General features: G+C 43.5%; 1 protein-coding gene across 3 annotated transcripts in view; it reads right to left on the minus strand.

The window, feature by feature from the left end:
• Window positions 1-13,226, minus strand: part of lingo2 (leucine rich repeat and Ig domain containing 2) — a 218,189-nt gene that overhangs the window by 131,355 nt on the left and 73,608 nt on the right. For all 3 annotated transcript variants that reach the window (XM_027279439.1, XM_027279435.1, XM_027279433.1), the window contains exon 3: window positions 9,305-9,402. The gene's annotated coding sequence lies outside the window, so the exon portion shown is untranslated. The remainder of the gene's footprint in view (window positions 1-9,304; window positions 9,403-13,226) is intronic.

Raw genomic sequence — 13,226 nt, forward strand, 5'->3', positions numbered from 1 at the left:
ATTCCATAGCAGCAGATGTTGAGTCAAATAATTCATCAGTTCTATATCTACAGCAGCCCTGAGCATGAATATAGGCTTTGCTTGTGCAATGAATAAGGGATTATCTACTGATATCATTTAGTTAAACATGTTTACAGTATTTAGCATCATCATTCATGCTTTCTGTCTGCGCTTCAGTGTTTCAAGTTGGCATTCTGTGTGCCAAATTAATCTGAGAGTTCTATTTCCAGCCGCAGTGTTTATGCCAGCGGCACTATTAAAAAAAAAAAAAAAAGAAAGAAAATCTCAAGAGGGATTTACCACAGAAAAAAACAAAAGTCTTTAAAATAGATTTAAACATACTGATGTTATAACCTCAATATTCCATAAACTAACACACACAGGTATAAAAGCACCATGTTCCACTCAAACAGAGGAAATCAATGCCTGCTCCCTCTACCTTTCTCTGCGTTCGATGTGTGCCACGTGCCGACAGCAGGGAGGTAAGCATGATTTCTGTGCTGTGCTGGTCTGGCAGTGGTAGCCGGCGTGAACCTCTGGTTACTATTCTCCACAGTTATGTGAGCAGTGGCCCTCTGCAACCTTATGGTAATCATTTTTACAGCCTTTGCTTAATCAAAATGTCACATCCACTGTAGCAATATACAGCAGAGTTCTCTTGCAAATTAAAAAAGAATTAGGCTGGCAGATGTGTCCTTAATGGCTTAATCATGCCTTTACGTTGGTTCCAGTAAAGATGAATATTGTTTTAACTCTCACATCCGTGAGTAAAGCCTAAAACAATTTGAAATGTAAATTTGGAGACAGCTGCTCTGGTTACGTTGAAAGGGGCCTTTGAAACATCAGCATCTGACAACGAGTCAGAAAATGGAGCACATCCTGATGCAGGAGGCCGACACAAACCCATTAAATACAGTCAAATTTGCAAGTGCAATGGTTAAATACTCTGCTGGACTCCCTCCACAGCTGCAACCATGTATGCCATTACTTCAGTGCTTATTGTGGAACCATTCTGAACATCCCGTGTTCACCTCTGGTACATCTTCCACTGCTCGTTTGAAACCTATGTGACTTACGGTAGGCACTTCTTGTTGTACTCCATATAGCAGTATGAGTGTACTGTGTATGGATTCCTGCCTTTTCTTATGTTTAGCAAATACAATAATTATGATTAAGACTGGATATCATTTGTTTCATGACGCAGAACCACAAGGAAGAAACATACCTCTGAAGGCATGCTCTGAATTTTCAGGCTTCTGACACAGACCGTGTTTATGTGTTAAAACCGTCCTTGGAAGAGGTGGGAATTTGGATATGGCTGTAATTGTACTGTAGGAAAGAGAGTTTAGTGTAGAGTGCATGCTTATAGTACTTCTCCCCCTCTCAAGAGGCCACACTGACCTCCCCTGTCCTTAAACTCTCTACTTTCTACAGGATATATAGTGCAGTGTGTAGTATGGCAGCATAATCAAGGTCAGCGACTTCTCAGAAGGATTGTATCATTCCTTCCTGCTATATAAAAACCTGTATGCAGATGGAGTTTCTAATGCAACCAGGCCATATTTAACATACAGTATTGAACTTTGTATTTCAATACACAGTTGTTATTATCACTTATCTGGAAAAGATTCCCATTAATGTGCTTGTGTTTTATGGCATAACATTCACCATGAACACTCTATGGGAGCGATTGTGCAGTTTCAGAGGGAGACAAAGAGGCTTTTAAATGAGGAGGCTCACAGCTGCAACATATGTGCAAACATATGAACTGTAATTTTAAGCATGATTTGATTGATGAAAAACACCCCAATAGAAAAAGATGGGTGATTACCATTTGCTTTATTTATGTAACTCTCGCTGTTTTAATAATACTGGTTAATTACAGTTAGGGATGCAACGATTAACTGATTTCACTATTAGCCACTGTTTAAAATGTCACGGTTGGAGTGGACCAACAAACCAACGACAAATGCTCATGTGATTTTAAAGATCTGTTTCACGAAATAAAATCTATAATCATGATATCCCTAATTACACCAGCGCATTGTTCTGCACTTGTTAACTTCATTTTTTATAAACATATTTTATTTTTTGGTCCATTCCACCCTCCACTTCAATGCTGAGGATTGATCAGGGTAGTCTTTCCCAAAAGTGAAAAATTCTGAAGATTCAGAACTGCAACTTTTCTTTTTCCTCACTTCCTAAACTCTTCATGAGATTTCCATGTACTACCGTATTTTCACGACCATAAGGCGCACCGTACGAAAAGGCGCAGTCTCCGTTATGTATGCCATTACTGTATTTAACACACACATAGGGCGCACCGTACGAAAAGGCGCAGTCTACACACACATATGGCGCACCGCCTTACAACAACACACACACAAGTATACAAGTGTGCGTATTTAAAAATAGAGCGGGAGCAAAACTGAGTTTGATTGTGCTTTATTTAAGTCTTTATTACAAAGTACTAACATTTTTTAAGCACATTACCGGTAATCGTCATTAATCAAACCCATCGAAGTCCTCATCCTCCGTTTCTGAGTTAAACAGCTGCGCTAAATCAAATATGCCAGTTCCACTTTCTTCGCTGTCAGAGTCACTTTCCGTGCCGTGCGGCCCCTCGGAAATGATGCCGGCTTTTGCGAAAGCTCGAACACCAGTGCCAGTAGACACGTTAGCCCACGCATCTACAATCCATCCGCAAACTGTGGCGTAACTTGCCCGGCGCTGCCTGCCACTCTTTGTGAAACTGTGGTCTCCATCGGTCATCCATCGCTCCCACGCCGCTCGCAGCCTTACTTTGAACGGCCGGTTCACACCGATGTCCAGCGGTTGGAGTTCCTTTGTCAGCCCCCCCGGAATAACAACAAGTGCAGCGTTCATTTGTTTCACTTCTTTTTTCACATCGGCTGTGAGATGGGCACGTTGTTCTCAACACAGGTTTAACAACACACATAGGGCGCACTGCACTATAGGGCGCGCTGCACATTTTGAAAAAAATATAAGACGTTTATATGCGCCTTATGGTCGTGAAAATACGGTACTCTAGATTGTTCTACCTAAAGTATGTTTATCTACCCTCTCCACCACTACAGTCTTTTCCCCCTGAAAATGTAATCCTAAGAATGAATGTAGAGAGACTAAATTAAAGGACCCAATTTAAAGCGGCACCACTTCACTGATAAGCTGTACCAGTGATCTGTGAGAGCACTCAGGGTCTGCTACATTATGACAATACAGAGGAATAAAGCAGATGAAAGAGAATAGCCTGGCAAGAGAAGAAATCAGATGGGCAGAGGGAGAGGAAAAAACAATCTAAAGTCTAATTGTGTTATGGCTCACGGCAGCAGGGGACTTCAGACAGACACATTTTCTTTCCACACGTCGTTCGGCACAGTCTCCTCTCCGATGTGATCACATTAATTTCCGACCGTCTCCCAGTCTTTCTTGCCACATCTTGCCTGGGTGTATTTATTGAAAAAGTGACATGAAAAGGCAAATAAACAGTGGGACACTTCAGCAGACAAGCAGTTTGACCAGAAACATGCAGCATTGGCATTTGAAGCTGGGCATTTAAGCATGTTGGCTAGATGTGTCTGACACCCTCCAAGTCATCCTGTGTCATGTCTGCCCTTTGGGAAGAAAATGTCACTTTGATGCCTCTAAGCATTGGGAAGGGATGTCGAGGCCTGTGATTCACTTAAGGAAACGGAAAAAAAAACAAAAAAACAAAGCTGGCCCGCTGCTGATGCAGACAACATTCAACCAGGATGTTTAAGTGGATTTCATGTTTTGAACTCTCATCTTTAGCTGCATCTGCTTCTCTTATTCTAGCATGCCCCACTTTAGAAGTCCACACTAAAAGATGGCGGCGCGTGTAGACGCAGCGACCTCACGCTCTCCCAACAATGCGTTGTTTTGTTCGTCAAACAAGTGTTTGTCTGAAAGTTTTTCCTGTCAGTCTACGTCGGAATATGTGTACAGTCGACGGGCTTTCTTACACATTCGAAGAAGCCAGATCTGCCAAGTTTTGAACACGGAATTGGAGAACTCGCTAAGGGAACTGGGACTGCTACGCTGGCCTGCTAACTCACCGGACTCGCCTGCTACCCCTCCCCTGGAAAGGAGGCGTCGGAAGCGGTGTGCTAGGACGAGGAAGCGAGGTAAGCGCGGAGGTGTCCGAGCTAGGCTAGAGGCTAATCCAACTCGTCCAGCCATTCCATCTATCCTTCTGGCGAACGTACGATCACTGGACAATAAAATGGATGACATTCGACTTCTGAGATCAGCAAACCGAAAAGGGAGTGACTGTTGTGTGCTAGTTTTCACTGAAACATGGCTTAATAACAACATCCCCGACTCCGCGATACAACTGGAGCAGCTAACTTGCTACAGATCCGACAGGGCTCTCGTAGAAGGAGGGAAGACGCACGGTGGCGGCGTGTGTGTTTACATCCGCGAAGAGTGGTGCCGAGATGTCACTGTGGTATACAAACACTGCTCACCTCTGGCGGAGTTCATGATCGTGAGGTGTCGCCCTTTCTATTTGCCAAGGGAGATAGGTTCGATCCTGCTGGTTGCTACTTATATCCCCCCAACTAACAACAGCAACAGAAGCGCGGCGCTGAATGAACTGTACCAGGCCATCAGTGAACAACAAACAGCACAACCAGACGGTTTCGTCATCCTTGCTGGAGATTTCAACCATGCTGATCTCAAAACTGTTCTTCCCAAATTTCATCAACAAATCCACTTTCCAACAAGAGGACACAACACTTTGGACTGTGTTTACACTCAGCACAAAGGAGCATACAAAGCCACCCCCCTCCCCCACATCGGCGCCTCTGATCACCTCACCATTATGCTAATGCCTGCATACAGACAGAGAGTGAAAGCCATCAAACCTGTTCTGAAAGAAGTAAGAGTGTGGCCACAGGAGGCGACCTCAGCCCTACAGGACTGCTTTGAGACAACGGACTGGGAAATGTTCAAGGAAGCAGCCACCTACAACTGCCTCATAGATGTTGAAGAATACACAGACACTGTGACCTCCTACATCACCAAGTGCATCGACGACGTGACCCACGTCAAGAGCATCACCACCCGAGCCAACCAGAAGCCATGGCTAACAGGAGACGTCCATAGGCTGCTGAAGGCCCGAGACAAGGCCTTCAAAGCTGGGGATGAATCAGCTCTGAGAAAAGCGCGAGCCAACCTGTCCAGTGGCATCAGGAAAGCAAAACAGGAGTACACAAACAAGATAACTTCCCTCTTTAAGGACAGCAAGAATGCACAGAGCCTATGGCAGGGCATTCAGGCCATTACAGACTACAAACCTGCATCACAAAGCTGTGAGAGCGACATCACTCTGCTCAACAACTTAAACAGATTCTTTGCACGCTTTGAGGAACAGAACACCACTCGCCCACAGAAAACACCACCACCTTCGCACGACCAGCCTCTGTGCCTGTCTGCTGCCAGCGTGAAGAGGACACTCTCCGCCATCAACACCCGGAAAGCAGCGGGCCCAGACAACATCCCTGGTAGGGTGCTGAAAGACTGTGCAGAGGAGCTGAAAGATGTTTTTACAGACATCTTTAATACCTCCCTGAGGCAAGCCACTGTGCCATCAGGCTTCAAAACTGCCACCATCATACCTGTGCCAAAGAAATCATCCCCATCCTGCTTCAACGACTACCGTCCTGTGGCACTTACACCTATTATCATGAAGTGCTTTGAACGACTAGTCCTGTCACACATAAAATCCACCCTGCCCCCCAGCCTGGACCCGTACCAGTTCGCATACAGGGCAAAACGATCCACAGACGACGCAATTTGCTCTGCCCTCCACCCAGCGCTCACCCACCTGGACAAGAAAGACTCATATGTGAGAATGCTGTTCATAGACTTCAGCTCAGCGTTCAACACCATAATACCACAACAACTCATCTGCAAACTGGACAAACTGGGCCTCAGCACCTCCCTCTGCAACTGGCTGCTGGATTTCCTCAGCCAGAGGCCCCAAGCGGTGCGTGTTGGCAACAACATCTCAGGCAGCATCACCCTGAGCACAGGGGCCCCACAAGGCTGTGTTCTCAGTCCCCTCCTCTTCACCCTGCTCACACATGACTGCACACCAACCCACAGCTCCAACCACCTCGTGAAGTTTGCAGATGATACGACACTGGTGGGCCTCATCACCAACGGCGACGAGACCCACTACAGGAAAGAGGTGGAGCTTCTGACCAGATGGTGCAAAGACAACAACCTCCTGCTAAACATCAGCAAGACCAAAGAGATTGTTGTCAGCTTCCAGAAAGGCCACACCCAACACCCCCCACTGACCATCGACGGTACTGCAGTGGAGAGGGTGAGCAGCACCAAGTTCCTGGGGGTGCACATCAGTGATGACCTCTCCTGGACCACCAACACTGCATCACTGGCCAAGAAAGCACATCAGCGTCTCTACTTCCTGCGCAAACTGAAGCGGGCAAGTGCTCAACCACCCATCATGACCACGTTTTACAGAGGAACCATTGAAAGCATCCTCACCAGCTGCATCACCGTGTGGGGCGGGAGCTGCACTGAATACAACAGGAAGGCTCTACAACGCATCGTGAGAACAGCTGAGAGGATAATTGGTGTACCACTCCCATCCCTGCAAGACCTCTACACCACCCGCCTCACCCGCAAAGCCATCACAATCGTCAAGGATACAAGTCACCCTGCACACAGTCTGTTCAGCCTCCTGCCCTCCAGGAAGAGGTACAGGAGTCTCCGCTCCCACACCACCAGACTCACGAACAGCTTCGTCCACCAGGCCGTGAGACTGCTTAACTCTCTCTCCTCCCCCACCCGTGAGACTGCTGAACTCCCCCCCCTCCGCATCCTCACCCTCAGCCCCAGCCAGAAGGAACACCAGGCTGGCAGGAGAAGTCTAGGTAGGGACATTGGACTCTCATCCCCCCCCCCCTTTTACCTAAACTGAGACCCTCACCCTCAGCCCCAGCCAGAAGTCTATGGAAGTCTAGGGACATTGGACTCTCACCCCCCTACCTTACCTAAACTGGACTCGCACCACCCACCCACCCCCACCCCCACCTTACCTAAAGTGAGACTCTGCATATGAAAAATTGCACTCACATGCTGCTGTATATTTATATTTTTATTGCACTAGCCATCACTTTTACAATAACTACCTCTAAATACACACATTCAGTGTTGTCTTGTCTTATCTCGTCTTGTCATCTTGTCTTGTCATACCTGGTTTTAGCAACACTAGGTAACAGTAGCCTTAAGCCACTGCACTTTACTTATTTATTTTAACTTAGCTTAGGTCTTGTTTTGTCTTGTGAACTTGCACTTTACTACTGTTGTTGTTGTTGTCTATGTAAACGCATAGGAAAGTGAGAAACGTAATTTCGATTCCTTTGTATGTCAAGTACATGTGAAGAAATTGACAAATAAAAACTGATTGATTGATTGATTGACACCCACTCACCCCACTTTGTATTAATCATTAACAATGATAGAGGAGCAAATAATAAAAAAATGATTTGGTTGAATTTTAGTGAGATAAAGGTCAGTAGGATAGCATTACTCAACTATGCTCCATATTTTTTTCCCTGGGTCATCCATGCCCCACCTGCAGTGAGAAGTACTGGCCCACAGTGACAAACCTGTTTTGAAAAAGCTGCTCCTTCTTTGCTAGAAGCCACTTGTCTTAGCAGAACTTCCTAAAAAGTCCTAAAAAGGCAAATGCTTATTATAGAGGCTGAACTCCCTTCACCTGCTTTTATGAGTCAGAGTAATTTGATCCCCAATAAAATTGCTCAAAATCGCGTTGAAATATTCTGTCATTATATCATCATCTCATGACATGTGCCGTGTTATCTGTCATGTCAAACCCCCATGACCTCAGCAGATGTCTACGTTGGCAAAATACCATGCATGGCTTGTTCTTTAAATGTGACAGCATTAGGTTTTCACACTGCGGTTGCTAAGGCTATTTGAGTAAGATGTCCGGAAAGACAAGAAGGCATACTGGTATCTATGTTTATAATTTCCAAAAATAGAAAAATCCCAGTGAGCAGCACCACCGCAACCTTTTTTCTTTCTCACCCTCACACTTGCAGTGCTTTTTCAGAAATGAGGACACGGAAGACAAATCTGACATGTACCCCCCTATACTCCACAGTGCTCATTGAGTAATATACAACTTGGATAAGTCTGCCATGTTTTTGCCTCTCCACATGATGTTATCTTGTATATATATATATATATATGTGTGTGTGTGTGTGTGTGTGTGTGTGTGTGTGTTTTAGACAACCAATTACCACACATGTGTTGTAATACATTCCAGGCTGTGCAATGGTGAAAATAAAATGAAGTGCAAGTCAAAGACAAACATATTAATTACATGTGATATATTATAAACTGGGGATAATTGGGTTTTCGCTGTCAGGGGAGCAGATGGCACAGTGACATCAGGCGAGAGAGAGTTCTGAGAATAAGGCAGAACTTTGCCTTGCACCACTTTCAGTGTGTTGCTGCTGCCGCTGAACCGAGTGGGGAGTTAATAAATTAAGACACACTTTTTTTTCACATATTCACGTAGATTTCATGTTAATACTGATGATTTTTTCCCCAACAAAATGCATATTGTATTTAAAAAAAAAGAAGCATTTCCTGCTTAAAGTGACCTTGTAGCAGCTATGTACTAACACGTCCCCACAGACATACGCACCTCTCATAGCAGAGCTGCTCGGCCAGCTACACCGGTACCAACACAGACTCTCTCAAAGGGCCATAAATGTGCTTTTAAAGCTCCACCAGACACCTTGTCTTTCAGCAGAGAAGCAGTACTTTCTCATGGCTGGTTAGCTCGGACTAACAGTTACATGCCGATGTCCGTGCAATTGAGTGCTGGTCAGTCAACACTACGTGTCCCGTGACCATTTGTGTCACACATCACAAGTCCCTTACCCTTCTGCTGCATTTCTTTTTATATGGTGGAAGAGAATTCTAGCATAAAACACCATGCAGTTACCTTTTAAACATTATATTCTTCTATTTCTGTCTTGTAAACCACTGTCCAATTATATGTGGATATGTTCTGTATAGATGATGTCATGTAGAGTTCATGTCCATGCAGGTTGGTGTGGATTTTACTGAAGTACTGTTGGCCGTATAATTTAGTTTTCTCATTATTCAAAACTGACCTTTAAATCCAAACCTGAAGTGAAATAAAAAGACAACAGCATCTACAATTACAACAAGATAGAAATTTATTGTGACATACCTGCTGGGCTTCCCAATGTCAAATGTCCATACACTGTTAGCAAGGCAAAGAATTCCTATCCCCGTGTGACTCGACTCACAGGTCACTTACTCCAGGGTCTGAAATAAAACAAAAGACACACAAACCAGAACAGACATGAGAAGTGAGATCACAGCTTAAAACCGACTCAGCCACCACAAATGCCCAGCGATGCAGGATAAACACCCTTGAAGAAATGTCAGTCCAAGGAAGAACATTAGCTGAACATACAACACCCGGGTTGTAGGCAAGACCCGTGTGACATATGCACAGCATCTCTATCCTTGCCTGATCAACTTGATCATTTTTCTGCTTAAACAGCTGCCAGAGGACGGCTCATTACACTCACCATTTGAGCCAGGGGAAGACGAGTGAGTAGCATTCATGGGGCTCACGCCATTCAACTTTGTGGTGCAGGCTTGGACAGCAAATGTCCTTTACCGACGAGTGAGTGTTGAAACGCACACGAGTCAACAGTTTAAAAGGCAGCTCAATGGAGCACACATGAAAGCAACCAACTTTTTAAGACCCTTTTAGCCACTTTATTTGACAGAAGAGCATGGCGATAAACGTTGCTACTTATTGAGCAAACGTTAGCTACTTTGCCTTCTAAAGAATCACCTGTACTGCCTGATTTATCTGCAGTCGCCCATGCTTGCTGTGGTTGTGATTTTCTGGGTTGACAGCGTTGTTCATTGATTGCGAGAAAGCAGCAGGTTCAGCCGACCGTAAAGCAGCAAGAATTAAACAGGTAAGTGATTGCAAGGCATGCACACCATGTGAAACACTGGTTCACTTGTTCTTGTCACTCAGTATATCTTGCCACCAGACTGCACTCATGATCTGTAAAAGTACCCTTGCCCCTAGGCTTGTCTCTTAGAATGCCAGAGATACATACTGCTTTGGTGAACCAAATCAAGGGGAAATTCATTTGAAGTGATCTCATTGTGCAAGTTTGTCTATAAGAATATGGAAAAAGAAAGCTATGGTTTGGTGAACAACCAAAATCCATGGCAATTTACAATAAAATAATGAATGTTTAAAAGTAGCAATCCGATGGGTTAGTAAATCATTTCAATGCATCAAATGATGGCTGGAAGGTATCTTCTTGAACGTATAGTCAGCTGTTAGCCAAAACATTTGGTTGTCAGACCCACCGGCTGTCACCTCATCAGGGTGAAGTTATCGACGATGTGGCCTGTCAGAAGTTGTGCTAGCACTATTCAACATTCAAAATGATGTGCTGACTGGCTTCTGAAAGCTTACCGATAAAATCAATCCCTTTAACTGCTAGAGCTCTGGACTATCAGGCTACTTGATATACATGATCGAGCAGAAACCAGTATTTCATATTGCACATTGTTGTGTATTGAGTGTTGATGCACTAGTAAAACCTATGTATTTTGATCATAATTCTTCTTTTTCTTCGGTGAGAGTAAACACATTAAGACCTTTAAACCTTTAATATATCATTCAGATGAAATGGAGTTACCGTTTTGCAGATTACTCATAAATATATCATCTGACTGTTTATATTAATACATCTATAATATCTGACACTGTTATGTCATTATCACAACTCGAGATTTATGTCTTTAGTGAAGCCAACTTCTCCAGCCATCCTCATACATACAGCATCTGGCACCATAATAGATTATAAAACTGTGAAGAATGAGGAAAATTTTGGTCCCAAAACTCTTAGTGCCTGCTGCAATTTACTCACTATATCAAAGTTCAGCAGTGCTGGCCTGCTCTGTGCTTCCCACTTGCTAAGCCACATTTGAGCCACTTAAATAGGCCATATCTACTGTAGCTGCAAATTTAGTATAATTTCACATCTGACATAGCTTCCTTGAACTCAGATTCTTTGATGCACACCATCAGACGTGTAAGCAGTGGCTGCTGACACCTAAGAAATGCTCACCTCTTCCACTGACTTACCAGTGCTGCTATTTTCATCCCACCCACAGATCAGCCTAATCCACTGTTAGAGGATTTGTGCACTGTGGTACAGAGCAATTGTGCTGCGGCAAAATGAGCGTGGCTTAATTGGAGCAAAGACTTAATGAGGGTCCCCTGAGGATTATCATCTGTGGCTTAGAAATGCCCCAGGTAGCAGAAGACACGGTCAAAAGGATCAGCTCACAGCCTTCTAAATTGGAGTGACAGTGCTGAACTGCAACTGCGCCAAAAGAATATTATTCTTATTTTTTTATTTTTTTGCAGTGGGGTCCTTAGAGAAAAGTGAAAATCCTCAAAGGAAAACATGGCTGTTGGAATGACAACATTCTGTTGCAGCAGGAGGAAAGTAATGGAGCATTTTGTTATTTATAGTTCCCCATTTGATCATAACCTACAATGTTACTGTGCTTGTGCTAAATTGAGTGTATTTTTTTTCTTACTATATTATCAACTGAATATTATGGTGTTATAACTGCAATAAAACCTAACTGAAAATATTTTGGCTAAGCAGTTTTTGACATTATTATAGGAACCAAAAAATTACATGGAGATATGATCATAAAATCGATACTACATTTTCACCACTGTTGTACAACTAATGATTAGTTTCACTGCCGTTTCATCTGCCGATTAGCTTCTACATTCCTAAATTGATTTTGTTATATCTATAGGATGTACAGAAATAGTGAAAAATGCTCATTAAAAATCCCTAAAACTCAATGAAACATCAAATAACATGGTTTATTTGCAAGTTCTCCCAATTGAAAATTAGGAAATTTAAAAATACTTGGCATTTTTGCTTGAATATAATCCATCCATCCAGTCCCCAATTTAAAGTCACCAATTAACCTATTAAGTGCATGTCTTGGGACTGTGGGAGGAAGCCGGAGTACTCGGAGAGAACCCACAAAAACAAGAGGAGAACATGCAAACTCATGTTCACACACAGAAAGGCCCCGGGCGGCTGGAGGGGGTTAAACCAGAAACCTTTTTGCTGCAAACCGCCTTGAATATGATCATATTTAAAAAATATGTATAGCCTATATATTTTTTTTTTCAATTGATGGACTAAAGGATTAATTGACTAATTGTTCCAATTGTGGAAAATGGGGTCGTTCTTGTGGAGGAACACGCAGACATAATTTGTAAAGGAAATGCTGCCGTCATGGTAGAGAGGTAAAGTAGACCTTTCACTTGCTCTCCAAGCAGTTTATTTCTCAGAGGAGCCTGTCTCCACTCGACAGCCACAGATCAGATATGACTGACCAAGATAAATGGTTAGGCTCTAAAGTCAGATCAATTCAATCTAGCAACTGTCCTCGCCAGGAACAAAAGGGCACACTGTCAACAAGGCTCAACTCACTTCAGTGCTTATTCACTGTCTTTTTGTCCTTGTTACATAAATACCAGAACATGTGAATGTCCTGCTTTTTAAAGTTGAACAGGTAACGTCCACAAGATAAAGTAGTTCCATTTGTATCACTTTGACTGGATTTTTGTTTGCTTTTTGTTGTTTTTCTTTTCAGTTCAATCCAGCGCTACAGGCTGCAGTTACTTTGCAATAAAATCCTCTGAATCACTGGGTCGTTTCCGTAAGCCTATGTAGTACATCACTATTTCCCTGTTGGATTTATGACCAGACTTTACATCCCCCATCATGAATTATTTCACATTTCAATTCACTGGGTTTCAAGGTCTGAACTCAGCCAGACTCGAGACAGGACTGGAGTCATCATCTGCAACAGTGTTACTCAGTCCACACCCCAGGCAGCAATTTCATTACAAAGCCGGACCTGAAGGCCAAGTCGAACTTTGTGCATTCAGTTCAATTGATGACACGAACATGCCAAAGGAGGCTTTTAGGCCAAGTTGCATTGATCCAAAGCTCAATTAAATTACATGCACAACAAGGACCACTAAAAACAATTATTTCATCCCTATG

This window comes from Larimichthys crocea, chromosome I (genome assembly GCF_000972845.2).
Source record: "Larimichthys crocea isolate SSNF chromosome I, L_crocea_2.0, whole genome shotgun sequence".
Lineage (NCBI taxonomy): Eukaryota > Metazoa > Chordata > Actinopteri > Sciaenidae > Larimichthys > Larimichthys crocea.